The sequence below is a fragment of the Calonectris borealis genome, chromosome 2 (genome assembly GCF_964195595.1).
Source record: "Calonectris borealis chromosome 2, bCalBor7.hap1.2, whole genome shotgun sequence".
NCBI lineage: Eukaryota > Metazoa > Chordata > Aves > Procellariiformes > Procellariidae > Calonectris > Calonectris borealis.
Genome location: NC_134313.1, coordinates 24264773 through 24292256, shown reverse-complemented (window position 1 = coordinate 24292256; position 27484 = coordinate 24264773). Strand labels below are relative to the sequence as shown.

The 27484-nt window shown below is 50.5% G+C and overlaps 1 long non-coding RNA gene across 1 annotated transcript; it reads right to left on the bottom strand.

Moving 5' to 3' along the window:
• Positions 1-3971: 3971 nt before the first annotated feature.
• Positions 3972-26762, bottom strand: LOC142078595 (uncharacterized). The gene is made up of 5 exons (XR_012672284.1): positions 26459-26762; positions 22362-23093; positions 22098-22198; positions 7817-7954; positions 3972-4995 (listed from the first exon to the last, which is right to left on the bottom strand). It is a non-coding gene; the product is annotated as an uncharacterized LOC142078595 (long non-coding RNA).
• Positions 26763-27484: the final 722 nt, after the last annotated feature.

The window sequence follows — 27484 nt, the reverse complement described above, 5'->3', positions numbered from 1 at the left end:
ATCACCTCTCCTCTCTTTCCATTTATGCTGCAGTGGATGTCCGTGGGGAAGTCTCATGGGCTTCCACACATGCTGTCCCCAACTATTAGTCTCCGGGGTGAACAGTTGTCAGCTGCAGCCCCTCGGGTTTAGTCACCTGCCTTGGCAAATGCCAGTAGGTATTTAGGTCAATTGATTGCAAAGGCTTGCAGAGTTGGGTTTCTAACTGCAGATTGGGTCTCCAACAGCAGCACCTTGTGAGCCAGGGACAGGAGCTGCCTCTTGGAGCGTGGCACCACCAAAAACTCTCTTCCTGGAGATCTGCGAGAGCGGTTTGAGGCCAAGATCTTAGGCAGGAGGTCTGGGTAAAACCCAGCTTATTTCTTGTTCATGGGTGTAGCTAGTTACATAATAGAAAATAGGTTAATTATGGCCCAGATTTACCCTGGCATAAAAGCAGGTGGAAGCAGTTACCGCAATAGTGATCCCTGGCAGGGAAGGCAGCGAAGATGATGTGGCCCTACGGGAGGATACTGCAGCTGTACACAGTCACCGCTCTGTTCTGCTTTGTAAGGAGAAGGCTGAGGAGGGTGAGCAGGGCTGAGTCAAAAAGCAGGCAGAGGAGACCACGCAGGCCCTGGCTTCTGAGTCAGAGTAGCCATCAGCAGCCTCTGCCAGCAGGAGCCCTCTGGTAGCAGAAACCATCAGTCAGGTCCTCAAGGACTGGATGTGACAACCAGGTAGCAAAAGGAAAGGTGCAAAACTGGCCACACTGTAATGTACAAGTTTCTTCCTCCTGGGGCAGGGAAGTCAAGTGAGAAAAATAGGCTGGGACTTTATTTCCCCTTCAAACTTTGGTGAGAGCAGACCTGCTGTTGTCCTCAGGCCCTGACCCTACCAGGTACCCTGATGAGGAGTGTTGAAGCACCTTTATTCAACCCCTTTGTAACGATGGTTTGTTTTCTTGCCCGATCTTTTTGTAGCAGTTGCTTGTGTTATACCTCTGATGGCTTAGGCTTTGTTTGGTGATGACACTGATGATGTAAAGCATTACACAACCACTTGTGAGTGTGTATTGCGAAGTGCCTAGAAAGGCACCTCTTCTCTTAGCACTGAAATGTCGAACATTAATGCAGGTCTGCATCTACACACCATGAGTAATAGTAATAGGAAAGAAATCTCATTAATGCTCTGGGAGCTGACAGCTGAGACTATGGGGCTACTTCCTCATCCTGAGGTGACTCGGTTCAGGCTCTGGAGGAAGACTGGGCGGGCAAGCTGCAGAATCGGGACTCTCTACTTCAGGAGAGCAGATTTGGGCTTCTTTAGGGAATTGCTAGGAAGAGTTGCCTTGGAAGCTGCCACAAGAGAAAAAGGTGCCCAGAAGCTGGCTAATTTTTAAAGAAAACACTGAGAGCTGCGGAACAAACTGTCCTGTTGGGCAGTCAGACCAGGAATTTCAGGAGAAGGCCTGCTTGCCTAAGCAAGGAGCTTCTCAATGAACCAAACTGCCAAAAGGGAGTGCAAAGAAGTGGAAACAAGGACAGACAGCAAATGAAGAGTGTAAAAGAACTGCTTGGGGATCTAGGAACAAAATCAGGAGGGTCAAAGTCCCTTTGGAGGTAAAACTATCTAGGGACATAAAGGGTAGGAAGAAGTATGCTAGTAACAAAGAGAAGTTCAGAAAGAAGTTCAGAAGTTCATGGAAATGAAGAAGAGTATGAGCCAACGGTGTGCTCTCACTGCAAATAATGCAAACTGCATACTGGACTGCAGTAGGAGGAGTGGAGCCTGGAGGTCAGAGGGAGTTATTCCTTCTTTTACTCTACACTGGTGAGACACTGCTGGAATACTGATCCAGTTCCAGAAGAGTGTTGAGAAACTGGAGAAGAGCCAGTGGAGGGTTGCTTAAGATGGTTAGGGGCCTGGGACTGAGAGATCTGGGCTTCTTTTTAAGAGGAGATATGGTGGAAGTAATAGTAACCTACAACTACTGGAAGGGCAGTTACAAAGGCAGTGGAGATGAACTCTTTTTTGTCATGGCAGAAGTAAAATAAGGGGCAATGGCCACAAACTGCAGCTTGGGAGGTTTGGGCTGGACGTTAAGAAAAAAAATCATAAGCAGGAAGTGCAGTGCTGGAAGGATTTACCCAGCAAGGCTGTGCAGCCTCTGTCCTTGGAGGTTTTCAGGACTTGCCCAGGCAAAGCCATAGCTGACCTGGTCTAGACTTAGTGGCAGTTCTGCTCAAGCAGATGGCTAGACAAAAGACCTCCTGAGGTCCCTTCCAACTGTGTCTTTTGTGTTTCCTTGATTTTCTTGTTTTCTAATCTTTGCTGTGAAAGAAATGGAAATGGATTGCTTTTGAAGGCATCTACACTGCGCTGTCCCAGCTGTCGTTGCTGCATGTTGTGATTCCGACCCTGCTGTCTTGGCTGCTCCTTCCCTGGTGAGGAGCACGGAAGATGGCCGTCCAGCTGCTCAGCCAGAGCCAGAAGTTGAATTTGCCATACTTGAGGTTCCTGAGACACATGACTATGACTTGGTGGCTGAAGCTTTAGACTTTGGGACCTGGACACTTGGCTTCCCCTGGCTACAGTTGAGGGCCCTGCCCCGCTCTCCTCGTGTGGGGGCTGTGGATTGTCCTGCCTTGGTGCTCCACTCTTGGCCTGGCTGAGCCACCGGCCCTGCCTGTGCTCTGGCATCAAGCTCCTTCTGACCTAAAATAGCTGCCACAACCCATTTCCAGTCCCAGCTATGAGGCTGGCCAACAAGGAGCTGCACAGAAAGCATCGGTGGTGGGATGGCTTTGGGGTAACATGGCCAAAAATGGGACATGTTGTGGTGGTGGTGGCCAGGCATGGCAAACCCAATGTCCCTCTCAGGACTGTGTTGTTCCAGGGCAAGGTTTTTTATCTTCCTCTGGCGTGTCCGCTGGGCCCCCGGCACGGGCATGCTGCTGCGCTGGGAGCTGAAACGATTGATTTGACAGGGTTAGCCCCGCTCTATCCCCTCGCCTGGCCTGATTTCATAGGTTTGCTGTGCCTTTGTTGCTTCTGTTCTTGCTGCTCCTTCCCGCTCCATGCTTTTGGCTTATTTTGGCTACAGCAGCAGCAGTTGTTCACTTTATTCGTTTGCTACGTATGGAGAAGGGGCCGGGAGGAGCTGGGGGAAGGGAAGCCGTGCCTGAGCGTGCAAGCGTGCGTGTGTGTGTGTGTGTGAGTGTGTGAACACATCTCCGATGCAGAAGCAGGCTGGTTCCTCTTTGGCTGCCTCTCGTCAGAAAGAGGAGGAGAAAGTGCCAAATCTCATCTCAGCAAGGGAGCTGCTAGTCAGGGAGCTGGAAACCTTCCCTCTCTTCAGAGCTCTGAAGAAAGTAAGAGCCTTATTCAAGTTTTTCACAGCTCCCCTGCATCTTCAGAGAGCTGAAGTAATTTCTCCCAGAAAGCCTGATGTTTATTAGGATGGTGAACGAGGCAGGGAACTTGCTTGGTATTTAGACAGGCCACAACTGGATGGACTGGATCCAGCTGTCAGGCGCCTCCAGAGCAAACGTGTTGAACTCCACCAAGATGGTTAGGTGAGGTAGGATTAACCCTTTTGCAGAGCCTTCCTTTACCACACTGGGAACATCCTTGGATACTCTTAATTCAGGACTTAATTTAGACACTGTAATTTAAAAACTGTGAGAAAATCTCCTTCCTTCTGAATGGCAGCAGGAAATAAGAGATGTAATTTTCCCTACTTGGGGAGCCTTTACAATCTTTCCCCATAATAAAGAAATAGAATAAGCAAGACAGCACTGCAAATAATACAAGTGTTTTCATCACATAAGTCATCTTGATTTATGCTATAAATTAGAAGTGTGAGCTCAATCTTTGGCTGGGTCCTCAGCACTGGTGGTTGTTCACCATCAGAATTTACCCATGCAAAAAAACCTCACGGCTTAGTAGTAATTTTTATTTCCACTTGAGCAGAGACAAGCAAGTCTGGACTTGAGGCTGGCCTGGCCTTCCTGTTCTACGTTAGCATGAGCTATGAAATAATTGGGATGGGGCTACTTTGGATTATGTTGTCCTACAGAAAAAACCTTCAAAACTAAGATGAAGTCCGCAGGAGTCCTCCCCGTGGCTGGTGCTGTGGGTGGCGCTGACAGGCAGTGCTCACGCTGGGACCAGAACACCAGAAAACAAAGCACTTGAGATCTTCTTTTAATATGATGTGTAAAGGCAGAAGGTTGTACTCTTCATCCGTGTGGTCCCTTGAAGAGATGACCTCAAATGTGGTCTTAACCATGTGGAAATGGCATTTCAAATTTTATAATTTTTTTTTTTTTCCAGGAAGAACCTGTCTCCTTGAAATAATATTCCTGGGATGTTAAGGGCAGGCAGAATGACACAGGAGTTAAGGATAATTACTATTTTACCGCTGTAGAGCATTGAAGACTAAGAGCTACTTGTGACTCCACCTGAAGAGTGAATTAAACAGAGGAATGTATAGCTTGCTGTGAAGGTATCCTGCCTTTAAGATCTTTCCCCACTTTTTTTCTTGTAACAAAAACAACCCCTGCTATGCAAAGAACTGAATTACTCATTCCAGACTGACATATTGCTTTACCATTTCTGCTCTATTCTGAGCAGTTGCACTTTTCAGCTGGTACCTGGAAAGAACATCGTCTCTTAGGAGGCTGCATAGGATGGCTAGAAAATACCTGCCTAGATGAGTCAGTAGGGAACAGAGAGGGAGAAAGAAGGCTGGAAGCATTAAGTTGCAGAAGTGTTACAAGCAAAAGAAGAAAATAAGCACAGAGTTACTGTGTACAAGATCTGTAGTTTAACAAGAAAAACATTTTTTTTTTAATAAAAGAAAACCCATTGGGGTGATACAGAATGACGGAAGTGAATTAACCTCAAGAGAGTTGTCAAGCTGTTAACACCTTGGAGGCTCAGGCTAGCTTGCCTGGCGGTCAGGCACGCATGTCCCATGCAGTTCTCCCTTGCAGTACAAGTGGGATAACACTGTAAGAAAGAGAAGACTGGTGGTAAATACCTCTATGTATATGCATGTGTGCATGCAGCATTGCTAACCCTAGCTCCTGGTATTGCCAGCAACTGAGCTTTCGTTGGAAAATTAAATGATTTAACTCCTCACAGCTGCCAACCAGAGTCTGAAGTGTGACTGCTAATGTAACGCAGGACTCGGCAGCAGCTCAGCTCCTGTCACGTCCCAGGGCAGCCCCAGCTCTGGGTGTTGGGGTGGCCACCGGGCTGTGCTTTGGGGCACCAGCTCCTGCTCCGTGCCACCTGGCATCCTGTCCCCCAGCTCCATGGTTAGACCTTGACTAGGTTGGCAACACTTGAACCATATTGACCCAAGCGCTATCAAGCTGCCAGAGAGAGACAAAACACCTCTTACAGCAAGGTCCCCCTTGCGTGCTAATAGGGTGGAGAAATAATTAACCAGGGACCAAGTGTTAATCAACATTAGGGGAACTGGGCAGGTCACTTGTATACGAGCTGGTATTTGCCACGTGTGCACCCCTGTGTTTGTTCACACTGTTTTTAAAGCTATCATCTTTGCAATCATAAGGTGCTTTCCCATACTTTTTTTCTTTAAATGAGCCTCAAGAGCAAGTGGAAGGTCTTGAAAAGGGTAGAGGCTTCCCCAGAGTGGCCTGGTCTATCTCAGAAGCTGCTCCTAAAATGATAGGAAGCTCTAAGGCTCCTGGATTGATTGTGCTGCTTAAAAATCACCTTTTCTGAATTACATAGCTGATTCCCACAGCAGATGCTTATGGCTTCATGGGCCTCTCATACCCAGAGCTATAATTTTTGCACTCAGTGGTTGTTTAAAACAAGTAACTCAGCGGCCATGGCATTAACCACCAGCTGTAATTAGCAATCTCGCTTTAAATGGCCCTGTGTCCCCATTCATGGTGCTCCAGACTTGCTGGATGGTAGCCAGTCACAAGCACGAGTAATCTACTTGTAGTAACAGTCTTGGAAATAGTGAAACTGCATATGAAAGTTCAAGCCCAGAGTCTTATAGATGTCTCTCAAGACTGGGTGTGAGCTTCCCACGATCTGGCTTTCCAGGACACTGGCAAGTTCAGCTCCTGCAGTGCCTGGCTCAGTAGCCAGAGGTTGTGTAACACGCTGTGCTAGCCTGGCATAGGGTGAGATACAGTTTTCCATAATCACACTGGGGTGAAGTTACTTGTCATCGTTTGAATGAGAAGAAATTTTGTCTGTGTTCCCAGGTAGATCAGGAGGACAAAACATACCTCCCCCAGATCCCCTCAAGCTCAGCCTCCTTTGTCTCCACAGTTATATTAAAGCATGAACAGGCAATGACCTTAAGACTGTCTCGTTACAGGCATGTGGGATTCATCATGACAACAGCTGCCTGTACTTATTACTGTCTGCCCTCTTTTGCATTTCCCTTCCCAGTTCCATTTTCTTTTCAGTCTCAACACTCGGGTTTTACCCATGTTTTCAATTTAGGTTTATCCCTAAATTGAAATACTTGTGGAGCTTTACTGGGAATGATCAATGAGACTCTTAGTAGATGCTTGGGCAAAATTCCTGCTGGCATCAAAGCCCTGGCTGTGCCTGGACAAGGACTTCAGCCTTTGGTCCATGTTTGCACCAAGCAATATGTTGTAGCTGTCTGTGCCAGGGTTGAAGCCAGCAGTTGTACAGGACACCTTTATTCAGCTTAGATGGGCAGCGATTAAATACCATATCATATAGTAAGATAATAAAGGCTTTTCTCGACATGCAGGCTAACATGGAGAAACAGAGGCATAATATCCACAGGATTTTCTCACATAGATTGAGGAAGGCACTGGATGCCTCTGGGGGAGCGGGAGAGGCTGCTACTGGAAAAGCAAGGAAGAGAAGATGAGCAAGCAGGCAGGAGCAGTCGTCCATAGGAGCTGAGGGGGCCGGTGCACCGAGCCTCTTGCTCAGTGCTGCCAAGTGAAGCAGCTCTCTCCCGCGGGTCCTGTGATGGCCAGGGACGCAGTGGTGCCAGCAGCCACTACGAACAGCTCTGCACCACAGCTACCCAACTCCATGCTTTGGTTTCTCCCATGAACAGAAAAAAACCTCTAAGCATTGAAATATTGCCTAATGCTCAAGCCACGGGACCATACGAGGCTGGTTTTACTTACGCTGGAGCAAATCAGCTGCTTTTACTGCAGGTCCTTCTGACTTCGCCTGCGTAGGAGTAAAGAAAATTGCCCCCTGACTTTTTCCTGCGGAGCCTGCAGTGTGATGAGATATATTTAATCTGCACAGGCTGGCTAATGCAGCCCCGTGAGTCGGGTTTAGCTTTGATTACATTCTAGTGCATGTTTTGGGCCAGCAGATTCTTTTCACAGTAGTGCTTTATGGCTTTGCATGTTCGGACTCTCTCTAGGCATGTTGTAGTTACAGCACGGGCAGCCTGCAGGCCTGTTCTGGCGTTTGCCCGCTGGTTTCTGTGGCTGTGCCGGTGCAGGAGGCGTTTGGGGGAGCGGGCTGGCTCTTGTGTAGGAGGCAGAGGCTGTTGCTGTGCAGGCTGCAGAATTCCCATGGAGATACTGCTCGGTGTGTGCCTGAAGTTCACCTCCACACGCAATCAAGAGCACCTCTCATCTTGCTACTCAGCCTGCAAAACTTCTAATAGTTGAGTGGAACAATTATAATAAAAATGTAGTGACCAGGGAGGTTCCTAGCACCCTGGAGCATCTGTACCTTGCTTTATTCCAGCTACAGGCTGCTTTATGACTGTCTTTAAGAAAAGTTTCATTTTAAATGGACCTATTTGCTTGTTTTTAGAGTGGAGGTGACTTACGCAATCAAAGTCAAGCGGTCTCAGAGGACTTTCTGGTTCCTTTCACAGAAGAAAAGTTGCCTTGCAAGGCACGTGACCCAAGCAGCAAGCTATCTCCTGATGCAGAAGAAGTTTTTCCTCCCTCTCAGAGTGAGCAACCTGGAATGAATGATAATGAATAGATGCTTACCCTGAAGTGACTGAGCTGCGGTGGCAGGAGATGAAATGGGGCTTTCACATGAGAGGTGGATGGAGGAAAGGGGAGGGGGTGGGCTTGGGAGATCAGCAGTGGTCCTGAGGCCTTGAGTACTTGGGCCCCGACTTCAAACCTAGCACAGGCACGAGCATCTTGGAGTAATGATGATTTGCGGAGAGTCTGGTTGCTTGGATTTTAATGAACTGGTGCTCTGGCTTCCCAGGGACCTGCACAAGACCTGCCCATCATTTTTGCTAGCTCAGCAAAGAGACACAGGCCTGGGAGCCTGGAGAGCAAGGCTGGTGTTTGTACAAGACAGATCGTTACTAGAGGGCACAGGGAGGGAAACAGGATGGCGAGGGACAGCCTATTTAAAGCATTTTTGGAGGGACTTAGATCTCCCAAGAATCTGCATCTGTGTCTTGCACATCACACTGTGCCTGTTTGAATAGCACCCTTTAGGAGCCAAAGCTCTCAATCTCTCATGTATTTAACCATCAGTACTCAAGCTGGAAGCAAAATAAAAAGCAAAGGGTAGCCTCAGGGCAGGATAAGTATGGGCTTCCAACAGAAACAGCTCTTTCAGAGGAGGACCCGTCTGTAGGGGTTCCCAGGTCCTGAAGGGCACCCATCAGTTTACAGCACAGTTTTAATAGGCCCTGAAAAAATAGGGCTTATAGTTCAAACGTCCGCATTGATTGCTAGATTGGGAAAATACTATTTTTACATGCTGTTTACAAGACTGATGCCTGTGAGTGTTACCACAATCTGAGTATTAATTAATTAATTGCAATGTGCAGTAGCTCTGGGACAGATGAAGTCTGTAAGGCTGATTAAGCCCTTCTCCAAGTCGGTAGCAGCAGCAGCCAAAGAAAAAAAAGGACTCTGCCACAAGGATCTGACGAATCCATCGAGCAGCCTAATCAATCAGCTGAGAAACGAGCAAGCAGACATTTAACAGGTGAGGCGGGGATGATCGTGCTGGGAAGGCGAGGGGACAGCACAGCGCCTGCTGGCGTGACCTGTGCCGTCAGCTGCTGTCCCTCGCAGCAGGTCGTGCCAGTTGTGCTCACAGCTCCCCTCCGTCCTGCAAGACGACACGCTCGTGTCAGCCCCGGCAAGGGCCGGCTGCTCCCTGAGAGAGCTGGAACCACAGTGACCCCACACCAGTCCTGCCCTCGGGCAGAGCCAGGGGCTGGAAACAGGGTCCATCCACAGCCCCCACACAGCCTTCTCTTAGAAACCTTCCCCCTCCCTTTTTGTAATGTCTTAAGAGAGGCACTGGTTTCTGGTTACCCTGGTTTGAGAGTCAAACTGGCCTAGAAGGCAACTGGATCTTCTCGTTCGCCCCTAGCGCATGTCCTCACATCTCCCTCACAGACTTGCCTGCTCGTGCCGAGCTGCGACGGCAAAGCTGCAACACGCACATGGCGTCCCCGCCCCGTGGGACCAGGCACCCTCGCACCGTCACGCTGCCCAGCTGTTGCCAGCTACTTGGGGGGACCCATCCCTCGCGGTGCCGCCTGCGGCATGACGCAGCTGGACCCTCAGCAAGCGGGCTGCCCGACAGCCCGGTGCCGCGGGGGTTTCCTACCCTCTGCGCTCCTGCTCGGCCGCAGCCTGGCGCCTGCTCCCCACCTTTCCCCAATGCCAGGCTTAATTGCCATGGCATTTGGAGACAAAGCCAACGGAGGAGTGGCCACAGTGCTGCTGCAGACAGGCTGGCTTCGTCACATGCTCTGGGTGTTTTCTATTGGGCACCAAAGCAAGGTTGCGTTGAAGGACTATTCAGCCACGCTTCGAGCGGGCTGCTACAGGATGATGTTTTGGTTTGTTTTTAAAGACAAAAGAGAAAGAAGAGTCAGAATTCCCTAGCATATGTATTGAACTCAAGAGATCACGGTGTGTTTCTGTAGGACCTACAGTTTTGTGCTCTGCCCATGCACTGTCTGCCAGCAGGGGGAGTGGACATGCGCCGATTGCCCCGGTCCTGGTGCTGGGCACAGTGCTGGTGGCCCACCCATGACACCGATTTCCAGGCAAGGGAATCACAAGGTACAATAAAGCCTGTTTAATTTAGGCAGAAATGAAAATCAGTATTTTCCAAGTGCCTCATCGGTCAAGGATCGGTTGGGCTGAATAATTGTTTTCAGGACTACCAGAAGGCATTGCTCTCCATTTTAGACAAAGCTGTAGCTCCCAGCAAACACCCAGGCAGGTGTATTTTGAAAGGGTCCTTGATGGGGCTTCCGCAATAAGCACAGCCAAGCAGTACATGAGTTAGCACATTTGAGAGACAAACCAGCAGAACAGGAATAATCCAAATCTAACCCAACACCATCTGCCACACAAGGCACTGCGGCTATGTACAAAAAACTCATTAGTACCTGATGAGCGGGAGGCTGGGCCCACAAATAAGTGTATTTGCAATACAGGGTATGTGTAATGCTGTCAACATTCATGTGGCTCACAAAGAGGGGACACTTGTCCCTGGCGGCAGCTCTGCCAGGGCTGGTCCTAGTGAGATCCACACCAAAGCTGGGGGGGGCAGGTGCCCCTCCTGGGGGTGCAGAGACTCATGCTTAGACATCCCCAGGGACCAGCCTGGGAAAGCCTGATGGTACATAACCTATGGCAGAGGAAGATGAAGCACAGCTAGGCTTAACTTCTGCCCCATAGGCCCATGTTGATCAGGGTGAAAGCCAAAAAGCAGCAGAACTGCGAGGAGCCAAAATAAAAGCAGCCACATCCATCTCCCCTGCCCCAGGCTGGCAGCTGCTGGGGACACAGGGACATGGCAAGCAGGAGGGTGGCTGGCTGTGCTACACCCGCTGAGCTGCTTACACCAGCATCTGCTATTGCCCCAACATGTCCCGCCAAATCCACCTTTGTCACTGGTGCCCGAGGGGTGGCAGGACCAGGCCCCGCTGTGCTGGCGATGCTCCCGGCACCACGAGGAGCAAGGAGTGACTTGACCTGAGTTGGCGGAGGGGGTGTCACTTTAGCTGTCCCCCCGCAGCTGGCAGGGGCCTGGGCTGCAGGCGCCTCTGCCTGGTGTCCCAGCATGGGCACAGCGCTGGGGGGGCTGCCGTCCCCTCGGGCAAGGGGCATTTGGGACCCAAGTGCCTGGATGGCGGTGGCAGCAAGGGCGGTGGAGCCGCCCTGTGGGGCTGCGGGGAGAAGCCTCTCCCCCGCTTCACCCTTCTCCCTTCCCTCCTGTCCACAGCTCGCCAGCAACCAGCCCGGGGGCTTGCAGGCAGGATTTGTCCCTTGGAGGTAACTGCTGAGGTGGAAGGACGGGGCTTGAGCGCTGCCACTGCCGCGAGATGCTGTCAGGCTCAGCCGGAGATGCCGGCTTGGCAGGTAGGACCTGTGTCCTGGGCCAGCTCCTGCTCCAGGCTGCGGCAAAGACGAGCTCGTGATCTACACTGGGCACTGGTGCGAGGCCAAAACTTGTTGTTATTATTATTATTTATTGCTTTATTTTTAGCTGAGCGCTTGTGTTTGTGTGACCTCTCCCGCTGGTTGGCTCTGGCTCCGCGGGGAGGTCTGGAGGCACGCATGGCACAGTGAAGTCCCCGCTCGGGGAGAATCGGCACCGGGGGGCTGGCGGGGAGCAGGCAGAGGAGGACTGGAAGTGGAGAGGATGGCAAGTGAGACTTCAGAGCAGATACAATCCAGAGATACAAAAAAAAAAGTAATTAAACAGAGGGAGGCAGAATTAAAGGGTCATTTCAGGGCTGCCACGTGATAGCATCTTTAAAGCTACCATGCCAGTGCAGCCTGGTATAAGAGCGCGGCACTATTATGGGCTATTGCATTACAAGCTCCCGTGTTTTCTCTCTCCATACAGTGAAATACGATGGTCTAAAACCGGAAAGCAGTTTTAGTTTGCAAGCCCCGGCAAAGGGTGAGGATGGAGAGGCACGGTGCAGCGGCAGCTGCCTGGCCATATAACCCAGGGAAGAGGGTTACGTGCTTCCTCGGCTTTGCCCCTTGCCCCGGGGACCCTGCCTGTCCCCAGGGCTTGTCCTGTCCCTGGGACAGCAGGGGATGAAGAAGCCATGATGCAGGGCCATAATTATTTTCCATTCCTTTTAAAGGAGCTAGTCCAAAGGAGAAGTGGACTCTGCCTTCTCCTACTGCTTCTTAAATATCTGGGATGCTGGCTGGCTCCCTCTCCCACCCTTGGCTTTCGCATTCTTCTCGTTATCCCATCGTGACATTGCAGCCTCTAACACCCTCTGGCAGCCAAGGTTGTGCCTTGCTCACCAAATATCCTGCTCTCATGCATTTCATCTTCCCTCTCCCAGTGCAGCCCCTTGGCCAAAAGCTACTTCTCAGTTCAGTCACCAGCTTTGCTTCTGTAGATATTTTGTTCATTTTCATCTGTTTTCCTTCGCTTTATGTATTCTCTTGCCTGTTGGTTGGGTCAATCACAGGCCAAGAGGCAGCAAGGCATTTTTTTCACACTCATGTCAGCAACTGGGACCTTCCTGGTAGCGTGGGACACTGCGTTTGCCCGAGGACTGTTTGGGAATTCAACCATTTCAGCCGTTTCTGAGTTTACCTCCGGCTTTGGAGGACCCCAGTCTTTCGAAACTCTTGAGCGCTTGCAGTGCTGTGTTAGAGTCTGGAGCAGCTCTTTGTTGGTGCAGTTTCTCTGCTTCTTAGCTCACTCCATTTTACTAGATGGTTTCAAGGATTATAGCCTGAAAACATTGGAACAGGCAGGCTTTATACTTTGTCTCCCTTCATAATTACAGTGCTTGCATGTTTAAAATGATTTAGTTAATTTAGCATTTTAAATTCCACACATTTTCAGGAGCACAGGGGGATACATTAGTCTGAATTATTTCCTGCCAAACAATTCTGCCGTGAAAACTGCCGAGGCCGCTCGTGGAGGTGTGCTGGGGGCAGAAAGCGCACTCTGCCGCAGCTCGGATCCACATCTTCAGCCCCAGAGAAGGAGTTTCTATGGAGACATTTGCAGCAAACAAATGTATGGCTTCTCCAGCACGTGCAGGCGCTGCAGCCTCAGCCCTACAAACTCTTAGGCTGTATTTTTTGGCAGGGCGGTGATGTTGATGAACCCTGGCCCGTGCCCTCTGCCAGCCCCTGGCCCTGCTGCCGGCAGTGCTGTCTTTGGAGCAGGCGACGATGGTCAGGAGCAAGATTTCCCAGTACTTCAGCTAGGGAATGAGTTTTGAGGGGTCCCAGCATGGTATCCTGCTCGCCTGGCAGCTGTAAACACAAATCCCTTTAAACATTTGTGTGCATATAGCTAAAGCCGGGGAGAGCCACAAAATCCTACGTAAAAGCAGAGCGGTGGTTTCATGCCTCTTCCCAGCGCGTCTCAGTCCGTGTCCCCCCCTCCTGCATCTCCCCACGCTGCGGTGCCCACGGCTGGAGACCCGCACCCCACCAGACAGCACTGAGTGTCCCTGGGCTCCACTCCCCAGGTCTGCAGGGGGTTAAAGTCCCTCCTGTCAGTCTTTGAACCATTTCTTCCCTGGGATGGCTCAGAAAACCAGAAAGCGAGGAGATGATGCTCGGTTACCTTCTGCTGGTTTTAAAGTCATTTTTCCACTCCCTTGCAATACCACAGCAGAGCTTTCCTAGTTTCTGCGTGATGGGCAATTTCCATATGAATAAAATGCCTATGGCTCTTTTCACAGAGGTGGACATGATAGCTCCGGTACCCCAGCCAAATATTGCTCAGGTAATAACCAGGAACTGTGCTATAGCTTAATTATTTTTCCTGTTAAGGCTTCTCCTGCTGTTCCAGCTCTCCTCTGCGTCCCCTCTCGGACTGCAGCGATGCATTGCGCTGGGCTGCTCAAAGGCTGCTGCTTCTCTGGGAAGCGCTGCCTGTCACCGAAGGATAAAGCTGAGCCCTGAATATATAAAATATGCTAAACGTTTTGCCATTATCAGGTAAAAGAGTAAATGCGGCCACTGACGACTTTGATCTCGGAAGACCGGCACAAAACAAAGCAAGGACTCACCAGCTGAGTGCACAGCCTTATTTCTATCACAGCATCCAACAGAGCGATTGCTAATGGACCTGAACAAAATTTGACCCCATATTGATTTCCGAATTCTGAGCTGAGCTGGCTCAAGTGTGGGCTGCAGCTCTCCAACAGTACCATCCTGTCAAATCTCAATGTGAAACAAGCATGGAAAAGGCTCTTAGAAAAGCATAGGAAAGGGATGGAACGCCTCTCCTATGAAGAAAGGCTGAGAGAGTTGGGGTTGTTCAGCCTGGAGAAGAGAAGGCTCTGGGGAGACCTTATTGCAGCCTTTCAGTACTTAAAGGGGGCTTATAAGAAAGATGGGGACAAACTTTTCAGCAGGGCCTGTTGCAACAGGACAAGGGGAATGGTTTTAAACTAAAAGAGGGTAGATTTAGACTAGATATAAGGAAGAAATTTTTGACAATGAGGGTGGTGAAACACTGGCACAGGTTGCCCAGAGAGGTGGTAGATGTCCCATCCCTGGAAACACTCAAGGTCAGGTTGGACGGAGCTCTGAGCAACCTGATCTAGTTGAAGATGTCCCTGCCCATGGCAGGGGGGTTGGACTAGATGACCTTTGAAGGTCCCTTGCAATCCAAACTATTCTATGATTTTATGATTCTTAGGATATTCATAACATATAACTCTAATGGAAATAGGGAAAGTCAGATGAAGCTGGCTGAGAGTCCCTGGCCTTGTTTTAGCCCTGGCTTGTGCTTTATGGGGGGGACAAGGGAACAGACAGACGGCCATGGGGTGTTGAAGGTGTCTCAGGGAACAGCAGAAACACCTCGTGCCTTACAGCCCAAGCGTGTATCTTTAGTAACACGCCCCCAGAGCATGCTTTGCCAGCAGTGCCGTTGCCGGTTAATGGCAAGTGAAGCTCCGCACCCGGCAGCCCGGCAGCGGCTGCCGCAGCTCAGCCTGCCCCGGGAGTAGAGGGCACACGGGCAGTTGCATGGAGGGGCCACGCGAAACAGAGGCCATCATCGCATTAAAATCCTCTTATTCTCGCTCAGCTGTAAGAAGAGGTGATGAAAACACTTGATGAAAACACCATGTCCTCCAGCGCTGGGGTGATAACCGGGTTTTAGACACCCATCCCTGCCTGTCTCTACCTAAGACCCAGGACTTGCCCTCCACGGCACCTGGTGGGACCCTCAGCGTGGTAGGTGCCAGGTGCGCGGCCACAGCCCTTTATGGTCCCTCACCTTTTGAGACTGCAGCAGGGCTGTGGCTTGTCATCTCGGTAGGACACTTGGCCACTCTCACGCACCCGCTGCCCACGGGCGGTGGGTGAGCTGCCCTCGCGTGCCATCCCCGCAGCCCGGGCAGAGGCTGCCGCTGCTGCAGGCAAGTGCCCCACTTTCAGCCGAAGGAGTTAATGAGGGTGCCCTGCTCCTGCTTGCTTTTCTAGTTTCCTTCCTTTGAGACTTAATAAATATCTTGCTCTATTTTTTGCACAATAACAACTGTACGCAGCTCAGGGGAAATTTGCAGAAGGAAAAGCAAAATGACTTTGCCAGCCAACCATGGCTTGTTTTATTCACCTGGTTTAGCGCTGAGTGGCTGGAAATCGGAGGAGCGCTGGGGCAAATACCTCCTGGGTGCGCCATGCTCCCATCGCATGTGGGCTCCGCTGCAGGCAGCTCCCGCGCCCGGGTGGCCTGACCTGGAGTGACCAACCTCACCTTCTTATGTAAAGGCACTTGTTGAATATGGGTTATAAAACTCAGCTTATCGGTTGCTGAGACACACGGCTGTCCCAGCACCATGGCCTGCACGTCACTCAACCGTCCGGTAGGGAAAAGGCATCTTCTGATCAGAGACATCGCCCTGGGCAGTAAGGGGGATGGTGAAACCTGACGGCTAAGCTGGTCTGGAGGAGTCCCCGTTTTCTGGCCTTGCGCCTTGCTGGCAGAGATGCTCTGGGGAGCTGTTGCAAGAGGCCGGGGCAGTAGCCCAAGCCAAGCTGCCTCTGCTCTCATGGGGCCACTTCATACACCCTCAGTTTCTTTAAACTAATTACTGCTATGAAAGCTCAGGGGCAAAACAAATTTATACAAGCCTTAATATTGCCGAAACCCTAGGTATGCTATACAAGCAGCTCCAGTAAGTGAGGTAGACCAAGGCTAGATATACAGGCCTTCCTAAGCCAGAGACCTTTGACAACACGAAAATAATCTCCTTAGAAAAATATGGATTAGATATGGTAGGTAAAAAGATGGGAGAGTGAAGGGAGCAGGTATTTGCTCTGCAGAAATACAGGGATAGAGGAGAGACCCTGTGATAAACTGCGTGAGTCAGAACAGCAAGAGTCTCAGCAGCACTTGGGTTGGGAGCCTAGCTCTAGCGAACGTGGGTTATTTGGGCTTTACTGCTGTTATCAGCTTGGCAGCCTTCAGAAGTGACACCCCGGCTGTTGAACACATGGTGCAGAGGTGTTTCGCTTCTTTGAGCGCAGGATGCAAAGAGAACGAAGCTGCTTCTCTGGAGCGTGCCGCTGGTCGCCGTTCGGTGCGAACGCTGGCTTGCGCTGCCTCTCCGCAGCGAGCCGGGCTGCTTTTGGGCTGGGGCCGCTGTGCCCTGAGTAATCCATGGGCTCGGCTGGCCACGGCAAGGGCTGCATTGCAGCCCATACCCTCGCTGCAGAGGTGAAAGATGCTCTGCCTCAGCATCTGTGTACGCAGCAGCCGGGAGCCGTTATCCTCGCCTGCTAATCCAAGCCTGTGACTGCGACAAGCCAATGCTGCCCTTTTGGCCAAAGCTGCGTTTCCTTCTGCAGGCACTTATTAAGGGAGTGTGTGTTAAACTGCTGCCGCCCCCCCCCCCGGGAATACGTTTAGCAGGAAAAGAGGCGCTGTACATTCCCTCGAGCCTGGATTTGTGCTCCGGGAGGCCAGTGACAGACTCAGGACTGCCCTTAGGAGCTTCCAGCAGGATGAGACCTCCTGCCAGCACCTCCCAGCCCCATTAAGCTGGAGGAGCTGCTCGATGAGGAGCCAGCTGAGCAGGAGGATGAGCCCCAGCCACGGGCAGAGTCCCAGACTGCGGATGGGACAATTACAGGAGGGACTGACTCATGGAAACCACAGAAAACAGAGCTGGAAGAGCCTTGGAAATACCTTACAGCTTATCAGGCTGCCACAAGGCAGGATCAGCTCTGGCTGTGTCAATTCTGACACATCTAGCCAACCACTGCTGGCTTTTTCTTGGTCTTTTGGTAGCTATTCATGCAGCGTTATGTATTACTGGTTGCTCTGCCAGTACCACACTAGGTTTGCCATGACCCAGGAATACCGAAGGAAGGTGGATTTCAGTGGGGTTTTGTTCTTTCTGCATGGAGAGGAGCGCCCATGGTGAGGTTTCTCCACCACAGCAGGGAGTCCTGCCCCGATGCTCCAGCAGCAACGAGCTCCAGAGCGGCACGCCGCCGTGTGAAGGCTCTCCGGCATGAAGGCAAAGGAATAAAGGGCTAATTTCAGCCTCCTCTTACTTATTGCCTTGATTCTGAAATATGTATGAAGCTTAAGCCCTGTTTGCAGCATCTAGGTGCAAATCACAGCGTCCATCCACTGTAAAACAGGGATGTTTTAAACAAAACCCTGTTCGATGCTGATGCCCCGAACCCCATTGCCTTCCAGCACATCATATGGTGCAGAAGCCCCAGCCCCACACAAAGGTGGGGAATACTGTGGGGCGCCAGCCAAAATGCCGCATCTTATTCCAAAACACCGGCATGCGGCATGGATGCCGGTTCGCAGAGCTGTTTTTCTGCAGAGCCCATGAGGAGGCCATGTGAAATGGGCTCTGAGGCAAAAGGAGGGTTGTGAAAAGAGGGAAAGGCAGGAAGGAAAGTCCTGCCTTAATGCAGACGCTGGTTGGCAGCACACCGGCTGGGTGGTTGGTTTACCCTGAGGGTTTGGCTCTGTGCTTTACAAGATAGGTGAGGTCCTCCATGGTTTTCAGAAGGAAGAGGAGGAGGGATTTGGGCATGCCCTAATTAAGGGGGATTTCCTGGGCACCCGAGGCACCAAGGGAGAAAGGCAGCGCAGCGCAGGAGAGAGGGCTGGGGCGTCTTGGGGAGGATCCCTGGCCCAGGAGCTGTGTGAGGGGGAGAGGAGAGAGAGAAAAACCTGAGCAGGTTATGGATGAAAGGGCAAGTTTATCAGAAGGAGAGGGGCCATGAGGGTTTTCTCAGCAGAGGAGGGAGCTGGGAAGAAGGAAGGATAAGGAAGGATAAGGAAGGATAAGGAAGGATGCCAAAACGCCGGCCAGCATAACGCCGCTGACTGAAGCACAGCGACACTCGGGAACTTTGGCCAAATCTTAGAGTTGTAAGGTTCAGAAAACGAACTCTCTATTTATTTAGCTTTGCTTAGTCGTAAAGAGCACAAAGCCCTTTGCATCCTGGCAACTAATCTTCTGATTAATTCATAAAAGAAAACATTAAACTAGGAACAAATGAACTCAGCTGAGCCAGCCGGTGAATCAGACACGAGCACCGTGTCCCCCCGCTCCCGTCTGCTGTCTGGGAGCACAACCTCCACCCCTCCAAAGCACAGCAAGCAGCCGGCTCCCACGGGAGGTCTCAGGTGACCGTGAGAAGCAGCGCAGCCCACGGGAGCCATTGGAGAGAGCATCACCTCCCCTGCACCTTTGGCTAGGTAAAGGAGCAGAGTTACAAGGAAAAGGGTGTTAAGGCATGATTTTTGGTCAAAAACATATTCTTCTTTTTTGGACTGTTACCATCTCCCAGAGGAGGCTAAAATTCTCCTTTCGGTTTGGAGGCTAGTCTCTCTGTCTCTCCTGCTGAGCCCGCGTGCCCGGTGAGAGGAGGACATCCTTTGGAGCCCACAGGCATCCACCGGCTCCCGCTCAAGCTCTCCACCACGCGAGCGGCCGATGGTGCCAGTGGCTACGCAGTTTCACAGCTGTGCCTGGCAGGGCTGCGCTGGCCCCGGCTCCCCCTGAAAGCACCGTGTCACACAGGCCAGACCTCGCTCCAGCCCCCAGGAGGGTCAGTGGGATTTACACCTCTGACCCTTGGGCTCGGAAAACCCGGCAGCACCCATCTAGGTTCCCAAGTGTGGAAGCAGACACCAGCCCTCGGTCCCAACACAAACATTTTGGGGTTGGTCTGCCAGGGGACAGGACACAAGCTCATTTATTTGCTGCCTCTAACTGTCAGATAGCGCATATGAACTACGCGAGCCCAAGGCAGTGGGGCTGCTAGCATGGGAATTACGAACTGATTCATAACTTCAAATACCCAAATATAAAATTTTGAAGTCTCATTTTTGAGCATCTCACAACTTTCTAGAAGTTTCTGGTTTGATTTTTCACACACTCCAGCAGTTTGTCACACCTTATGGCCCAATCTGCTTTTTCTGCCTTGGAGTAATATGCAAGGAGCTCATCACAAATCAACACTAGCCCTGTGCTAGAAAAAAATATGCTTTACACACAGCACCTGAGGATCATTGCTAGTGGTCCGCTACCCAAAGCCCTGCAGGAGGAGAAGCTTGTGACACAACTTCTGCTGGTCACAACTTTCCTGATTTTTGTACCAGTAACATGGGTACCAGCAAATGGGGTCTCCGATTCAGGGGAGCTCCCCTGGTTTAAATCCCCTCTGAGCATAAGCCTGGATTAGGCACTAACCATCGCCAAAGCTGGCAGGAGCTCTGCTGCTGAGCTGGTGAGCAGGGCAGGGAGAAGCACTGGCATCTGCAGAGGCTTTGTGCCTTCCCCTCTTGATGGACCAGCAACCGGCAGCGTCCCGGTGGCACCACATCTGGGGGAGAGCACGTCATTAACCATCTGCTGTGCGGTGGAGGCAGGCAAAAGCTTTTGAGCTGGAAAGCGGAAAGTGTAGGATCGGCGGCTGCTCTCACAGCCCTACTGACGGCACATTCCCACCCTGGTTCGGTCAAGAAAGCCTCCACGCATCCTTCCCGCTCCCTGACAGCCGCTCTTGGGTGTTGAACAGTCAGTGTGCTTTCGGGGTAAATACAAGGCTTCAGTATTTTCCAGGGCTGAATGCCTCCAGAGTGACAGCCCTGGTAGCATTTCTGGGCCCAACACAATGTATGAAGCTTGCAGGGGCTTGACGTTATAGTCTATCCCGATCAGGCAAGAAAACCCATGAGACTTTCCCTCCTCCTGGGATCTGCAGCTTCCTACCATCATTCTTTAGACATCCTCACCTTCGCTCCTGACCTCGTGAGGCTCAAAGTTATACCACATTCTAACGAAGAAAAGATGAACTATGAAAGAATGCGATTGTCTCCTCCCTTGAGCTAGAGGACTTGTGTCCACAGCCCAAAACTGGGAGTGGGGGATTGCATCTCCTCTTGCCGTCGGAGCACGGGAAGGGTGCCAGGGCCCCGCGTCGCTGGGAAGGATGCCTGTGGGGCTGCCGTTAGAGACTGTATCACAGTAACTGGTTTCCAGAGGCTGAATTTAGGTTTGTGTAGGTGGTAAGCATTTCCCAGCTGTGGGCGTCTGGAGTTGCTACCTTCCCACAGGGTTTTGTATGTGGAATTAACCCCTCCATCCCCAAACATGAGCCCAGCAAGCCCCCCAGTGCTCATCGGAGCCACGTGCAGGTGCGGATGGCACCACCCCACCACCGTGGGCACCTGATTTCACAAGGGCTCCCTCATGGCAGAGGACTTTTGGGCTCTATCTCATGCTTGGGAGGGGACATCCCCGAGGGGTGCCGAGTCCTGCTCCCACCCGTCCCCCAGTGGCACCCCGTTTCCTTCAACCCCTGCTCACGCCAGTCTCTTGTCACTCAACCCGTCCCCATTCGCTCGCTCTCCTCTGGGTCAGTCACCCCCTCTCCTCACCTACCGTCCCAGTTTTCCCTGCTGTTTTGTCCCCTCTCCGCTTTCTTCGCCATATTTCAGCCATTCCCATCTCCTGCCAACCAGCCTCAGGCTCCTCAAACCCTCAAGGGTAAGGACTGCGTGGCCAGACACTATTCCACATGGCCAAGCAACAGGCAGCACTGTTCTGAGGACGGCCCGGGCACGCACCGGTCACCGGTAGCTTGCTGGTGTCACCTACCCTGCGTTTCAGCCTACCATGGGGATTGCAGAGCTGAGCTGCAATGTCTCCCTGCTTCTGCTGAACAATAGCTTGGGTGGCACAAAAGCTTTGCGGAAGCTTCAGTCAGACAGCTGAGTAGGATTTTAAAAGTCTTAAAAAAAACTTTAGAAAGAGAAATAATATTTTTAAATTAATCATATTTTTAAACTACAATTTACTTGCCTATATATGAAGACCAGGAGTCCGGGTCATGCTCTAAAACCATTCAAAATTCAGGAGCAGGAATGCCCTCATGTACATTGACTTTCTGAAAGTCAAGTCTTTTCTAAACTAATTGTCAAAATCAATACAGGACCAAAGCCCCATGAGGAGACATCTCCCCCACCCCTCCCAAGCCCCACCTTGGGTGGGAAGCAGAGCTGTTCGGGGGTGTATCTTCTCTCGTTTGCCCAGAAGAGGAGTTCAACCCGGGCACTTTGCTTTTCAGGCACTGAAGAAGCAAGCTTTCAAATGGCAGGATGGAAACTAGTGCACATGATGATTACACATCTTTCTGTTTCTTAGTGGTTCTTTACATGTTACAAAGAATTCACAATGTTATCGGCCGGGGTATTATTTTTTCACCACCCTCACAGTGCCCACCTCACCCCTGGAACCCACCGTTCCACCTTGGGCACCCCTGCCCCGCACACATTGCTGTCCTCGCTCGTCCTCTTGGGTCTCAACGCTGGGCTTGCCTGGTTGTGGAAGCCCCAATCCATCCACGGGGCTCGATGGCTGCAGGCATTCCCGCAAGCCGGCCTTGGGCACGTGTCCCAGGAATGACCATGTGCGGGTGCAAGCCAGGGAAGAAATGCAGCTGCGCACGGATCTGCTCAGCTGCTCGGCAGAAGGGGAGCCCAGGCATGAGGGCATCGTCCTGCCTTCGGGCTGTGAAGCATCCAAACAAGCTTCTTTTAATATATTTTAGTGTAATAATTATATCACGGTAGAAATTAGGTGCTCAAGAACAAGGAAAAGACAAGGTGCTTACCCTGGTTAGCAGCTCTTCATTGGTTACTGAGCCTTAATTTTACAATTGACTCACCCTCCCTGACTACCTTCAGCACTGATGCAGGAGTTTCTGGCTTTGCTCTGGAGGCACAAAAAATAACAATAAAATTACAAATATCATCCAGAGTAACAAATAGGAAGGAGTTGCTTGGCAGAAGTTAGACAGGAACATTATGAATTCATTTTAACTACAACAATCACTATCAAATGGCTGGAAGGATGGTAGAAAAGCAGCGTTATTTACTGAGCAAAATTTGAGGCAATTTGTTCCTGGAATTTGCTTTGTTTCCCTCAGATTATCAAATTCACCAGATAATGTCTGTCTAGAATTCCTCATGCAAAAAAAAAAAAACAACCCACAAATGAAGGAAAGCAGTAAATCCAACTCGAATGAACATTAAACCCCTCCAGGACGTAACATAGAGATGAATGCTGTCACCGCTCCCAGAGGAGCCACAGAGGACATTTCCTCGCCCGGCCACGAAGGCTGGCTGCCGGCACCATCCGCTCGTGGGCAGCGGCAGCCCCGCGCCGCCGACCGGGGGCACCCACCCAGCATGTTCTGCCCACGCCGCAGCCACGGGGTTTGGGGCTGCTCACGTGGGATTGCGGCTCTTGTCTCTGTGGATCAGTATTTCCATTCCCAAATGACTTCATTGAAAGAAAGACAGTAATGGCTTTCCGATCGGGAAAAATCTAGATGAAATAAGGAGGCTCTGGGTGTCCATCACGCGCTATCCCAGCCATGAAGCCGGCAGCTTCGCGGGGCGTGGTGCTGGGACACAGAGGACAGTCTTTGGTGTGCTTGGACTCAAAGGTCAGTAGATGTTTACCACACAGAAGCATGCTGCTTTGCAGCTAAGAGCAGTAGATTTTGCAGATCATGATTAATTCTCCTGGGCGTGTGAGCGCTGGACGGAACAATTACAGCTGCGGACAGTTTTATCCTCTTTGCCATGAGCAGAAAATGGAAGGGCTGCAGAAGGAGACAGTATTATATCCCAAATCTCCTTATTTAATAGTGGAACAAAATGTACTTTCATGCCTGTGCAGTTTGTAGCAGCAAGCCGAGGCTTTCTTCCTCTTACCCCAGGGTGCTTTCATTTGTTCTGCCAGCCCATTCCCTGTCAGTCAAAGGATATACATTATTAATGTACAGACTAAATGCTGTTCTCACTCATCTCTCTGCTGTCAAAAGCACCGCTTACATGAAGAGGACAAGGAGGATTTGGCCCAAAGATTTTAATCGTGTCACTCCGATGAATTGGTTTAACACATTTAAATGGGAAGCTTTTTGTTCTGATTTTTGTGGGTGTTTTAATTACTGAATGGGTTATTGTTTGGCTAATTTAAATCAGCATGGAAGGGGAATACACTGGTAGCTGCTTGAAGGTAGCTCTGTCTCAAACAGCAAGAGATTAAGACTGAAGATACAGCTTTATAAATTGTGATTATAAACAGCCTGGATTTTTTTTTTAGAGGAAAATGTATGTGCAGGAAGAGATGCAAACTGCAAAGGAAGTTTGAAATTTTGGGCTAATCCTGCTCCAGCTGAAGTTGAATCAGCACCTAGGGTATGTTTTTGACAATTCATTGCCCCGTACCAAGACATACATGAATTGTATTTACGCAGAGCCATAGTCAAGTTGAGCAAGTGCAGGACCCGACTGTTTGTGCCCAAAAAGAAACTGTGCTTTGGAAAATACAGGATACAGCAGAACATACCTGCAAGCAACACTTGGAAAGTTTTCCTATTACGGTAACAGTTATAGAGGTCTAAGGCACATCGAATGGTCCCGAGAGGTGGCTGAGTGATGCCACTAAAGATAAAGGTAATGGCTGCAAAGCAAAGACCAGCTTCTTGCCCTGACGGCCAAAACCCAAGGGCCGGACCCCACAAGTCCTGCTCCTCTGATGTGTTCAGCCCTTGAGCGGGGTAGGTGGGATCTCTCACGTGGATTTCATACCGCCTGCTCTCGCTTTGCACTGTGCCGAGGGGGAGGGCAGGCGGGCTGGGGATTCATTTCCTCTCACTTAAGACTTGTCTTTCCAGATGGAAGGACACTAAATGAAAAATAAATGAGATGATGAGGCACGAGAAAGAGGGAGAAGCAAACAGGTTGGGCAGGAGGTGCCGGAAATTCAGCAAAGCGGATCTGCAAGGTGTTGGCAGTTCCGGGTTCACTGGGTGTAAAACGCAGGGTGGTAAGCCTTGACCTGGGAACTAATTACGTTAAATACGTAGCGGTGAAACACACCCAAGGTTTTTAAGGAGCTATCTGATTTCTCACTTCAGAAAGAGGGCTGCTCAGTACCGCGGTGGCTTTAAGTGTGGGGAGAGCGGCTCAGGGCTGCTCCCGAGCCCTCCTCTCTGGGGCAACTCTTTACCAGCTGAACATTCACAGTGCAGTAAAAAACCTACCCGGCCACCGCTGTGCTGAAGATCGCACGGCAGGTAGAGAGCAGAGGGCATCGGGCGGGGGGGACTGTGGATGTGCCGTCCTGCTCTCCGCCCCGTTTAGTCCCAAGCCTTGCCCTTATGTCTCTGACTGTCCAGTTCCCTGTCACTAAATAAGGTCACGTGTGTGATGGAGGACAGAAAAGGAGAAGGAGGCACGGCAGAGAGAAATGTGGTCTTAAAAAGATGCCTTTGCATGAATTTGGATGCTAAGGGCCAAGGCAGTAAATCCTAGTTAAAAACATATATAGTCTGAAAAGCAAAGACCTTGCAGAGTAAACGATTAACTCGGCGAAGAAGGAGCAAGAGAGCCCCTCAGCTGCCCATGAACCGTTTATCCAGTGAAGAAAACAGAGAGGCAGAGAAAGAGTTGTTTCAGCATCTAGCAGCTGTGACAACTTCTCTCAAAGCAGGATGCCTGTTCTGCTTGTCAGTGTGACCTAAGAAAAAGGCCGGTGTGGCTGTGACCAGTGTGCATTTGGGAAGTGCCAAAGAGTCCTGGCCGTGGAGCAGGAGCCAGCTGTGCCAGGTGCTGTTTGAGACCCCACCGGTGGATGCTGCAAAGGCAGCAACGGGGTTCGGGAGGAGCTAGGCAATAGCGAGGACAGCAACCGGGAAGACAGCAGGAGCAGCCTGGCAGCTGCTGCTGACTTCTCGGACGTATCCTGGTAAAGCAGGGTTTTGAAGGAAGGCGGTGAGGTCTAGATAGAGTGAGGATGGTGAGGCGAAGAGTGAGGAAGAGGAGGCGAACATGGGAAAGCAACAGACGAGGAGAATGATCTTTTGGGCAACTCTCTGGATGGCCATTCTCTAAGCAAAGAGCAGGGCCAGACAGTGTATGTGAAGGCTATACATTAGAAGAAGGGATGCTGCACAGAGGAGATGTCAAAGACCTGGAAATAAGCATTCAGAAGAATCGGCAAGACCCCTAACTTGGACGAGGGGATCTAGATGGAGACCCAAACCAAGCCAAGGGCTCAGGTACAACCCAAAGGGAAAGACAATATAGTGGTAGAAACGGAGAAAGGAGTAAGGGGTGAAGAGCTGTGGGTAGAAAGTGGGAGTTTTCTGTCAGCAGTATGGAGCTACAGCTTTCGGCTAGACATTCATGTGGAAATGTCAGAGAGAGAGGGCTGAGACTTATTCCACAGTAAAGAGGCAAATTGAGGAGTTATTGAGAGTAAAAATGGTAGCTGACTCTTGTTTTTGAAGAGGGAAGACTTGCACAGCTGTCCTAGAAAGCTGGCTGGAAACAGGGATGAGGAAAAGTCTGCCATAAGAATGGAGAGACTAGAAAATGGTAGCCATTGGAAGAGAAAAACAATATAAATAATAATGCTGGTTTTTATATACCTTCCTAAATTAAAAGAAGGGCTGTTGCCACACAATATGGATCCACAGATTGGGATCCACCTCTTAAAATAGGTGGGATTTACTACAGCTTAGGAAAAACAAGAGTTGCCTATCAAAAATAAGTGATGTGTCTAGCACTCTGAAATTTGGTAACTAAGAAATTGAACCAAGGGTAACCATTGGGATTATTTGTTTAATGTCTCTGCATAGCAATTTGTCTGAAGCCTGGCTTGAGACAGAGCAGTCTCCATAATGAAGAATCTTGATTTTAAATTAAATTCTACACCATCTCTTTCATGATAATCTGCTTCTATTCACTTTCCAGGGGGACAGTAACAAGCTTTACTTGTTTTAAGAAGCTGGACAGCTAACCTTCAGCAGGAATAATATTTCAGTACTTTCTCGTAATCAGTTTTAGCAACTAAGCCAACAAGCTCTTGGAAGCACTTACACCTGCCTGAGAGCCAGAGCCATTTGCAAAGAAATTCTGGGAAGCAGCACTCTTTTTGGCTGTTGAGTTCATGGCTGACCTTTGTTTTTTTGGTGGCATTTCTCAATGTTCCTGTTCCTCTGTTCTAGTCTCCTCTTGAACGGTGACTGCTTCGTTGAGCTTTCCTGTCCATTTCCTCCTGCGGAGCTCCCTGGAAGTGGAAGGACTTCCTTTCTCTCCCCGCCAGCTCTACAGCATGTGATCTGCTGGAGTCAAAAGCAGCTCATAAACATCCCTGCTGACAACGAAGTCTCAGCATCAGCTTTGTTTAAGTTTAAGCCTCACAGGCTTGCATGGTGAGAGTATGTGGTGAGATGAGTATCTGGGTATCAACGCAGCATGTGGAGGTCCACAAGGACGCGTGGAAGAGGCAAAAAATCAGCCAAGGACTTAGCACATTCATTACCACATTAGTTAGAGGGATGGTGTGTCGGTACTTGCAAAATATCTGTCATGAGTGCCATATAAAGCACAATCTCTTCGAGACATTGTTAGTTTACTGCCTTTAAACGGACCTTGATCATCATTAGCAATCAATCAATTCTGAGCCAGCCTCAAGAACTCAAAAGCAAGCATTTCATGTAAGCAAACGCACGGTGAACTGTTCTTACAGTCTCTAATTGGGATGCCACCTCTCCCCCTCCTGCTTCCCTCACACAGGGCAGGCTGTTTGTCTTTGCTGATCTTGTACAGAAATACAGACTCCCTGCCACCTCCCTGCTCCCAGCCACAACCTCCCCTACATGGGCACCACGGTTTGTCGGACTCTTCCAGGGGCCGACTTCACTCACTTGCCCAGCAGAAGTCAAAGGGATTGTTTTCTGTCAGGCTGCTGGGTGACTGAGCTCATGAAAGTGCCCAATAAGCACCCGACGTGGGTGACGCTGGGGCACGCAGCTGGGAGCAGGGAAGGGAAGAGGGAGGCAGAAGAAGGACCACCTCGTCCCGGGCAGCAAGTGCTAAAAACGGCTCTGCTGCCCACAGAGCCATGGCCAAAGCTCTGACATTGAGCAAGTTTGGTGCAGGCACTCAGCATCAGGTGCTTTAGCCTGAATTCTCCTTCCTG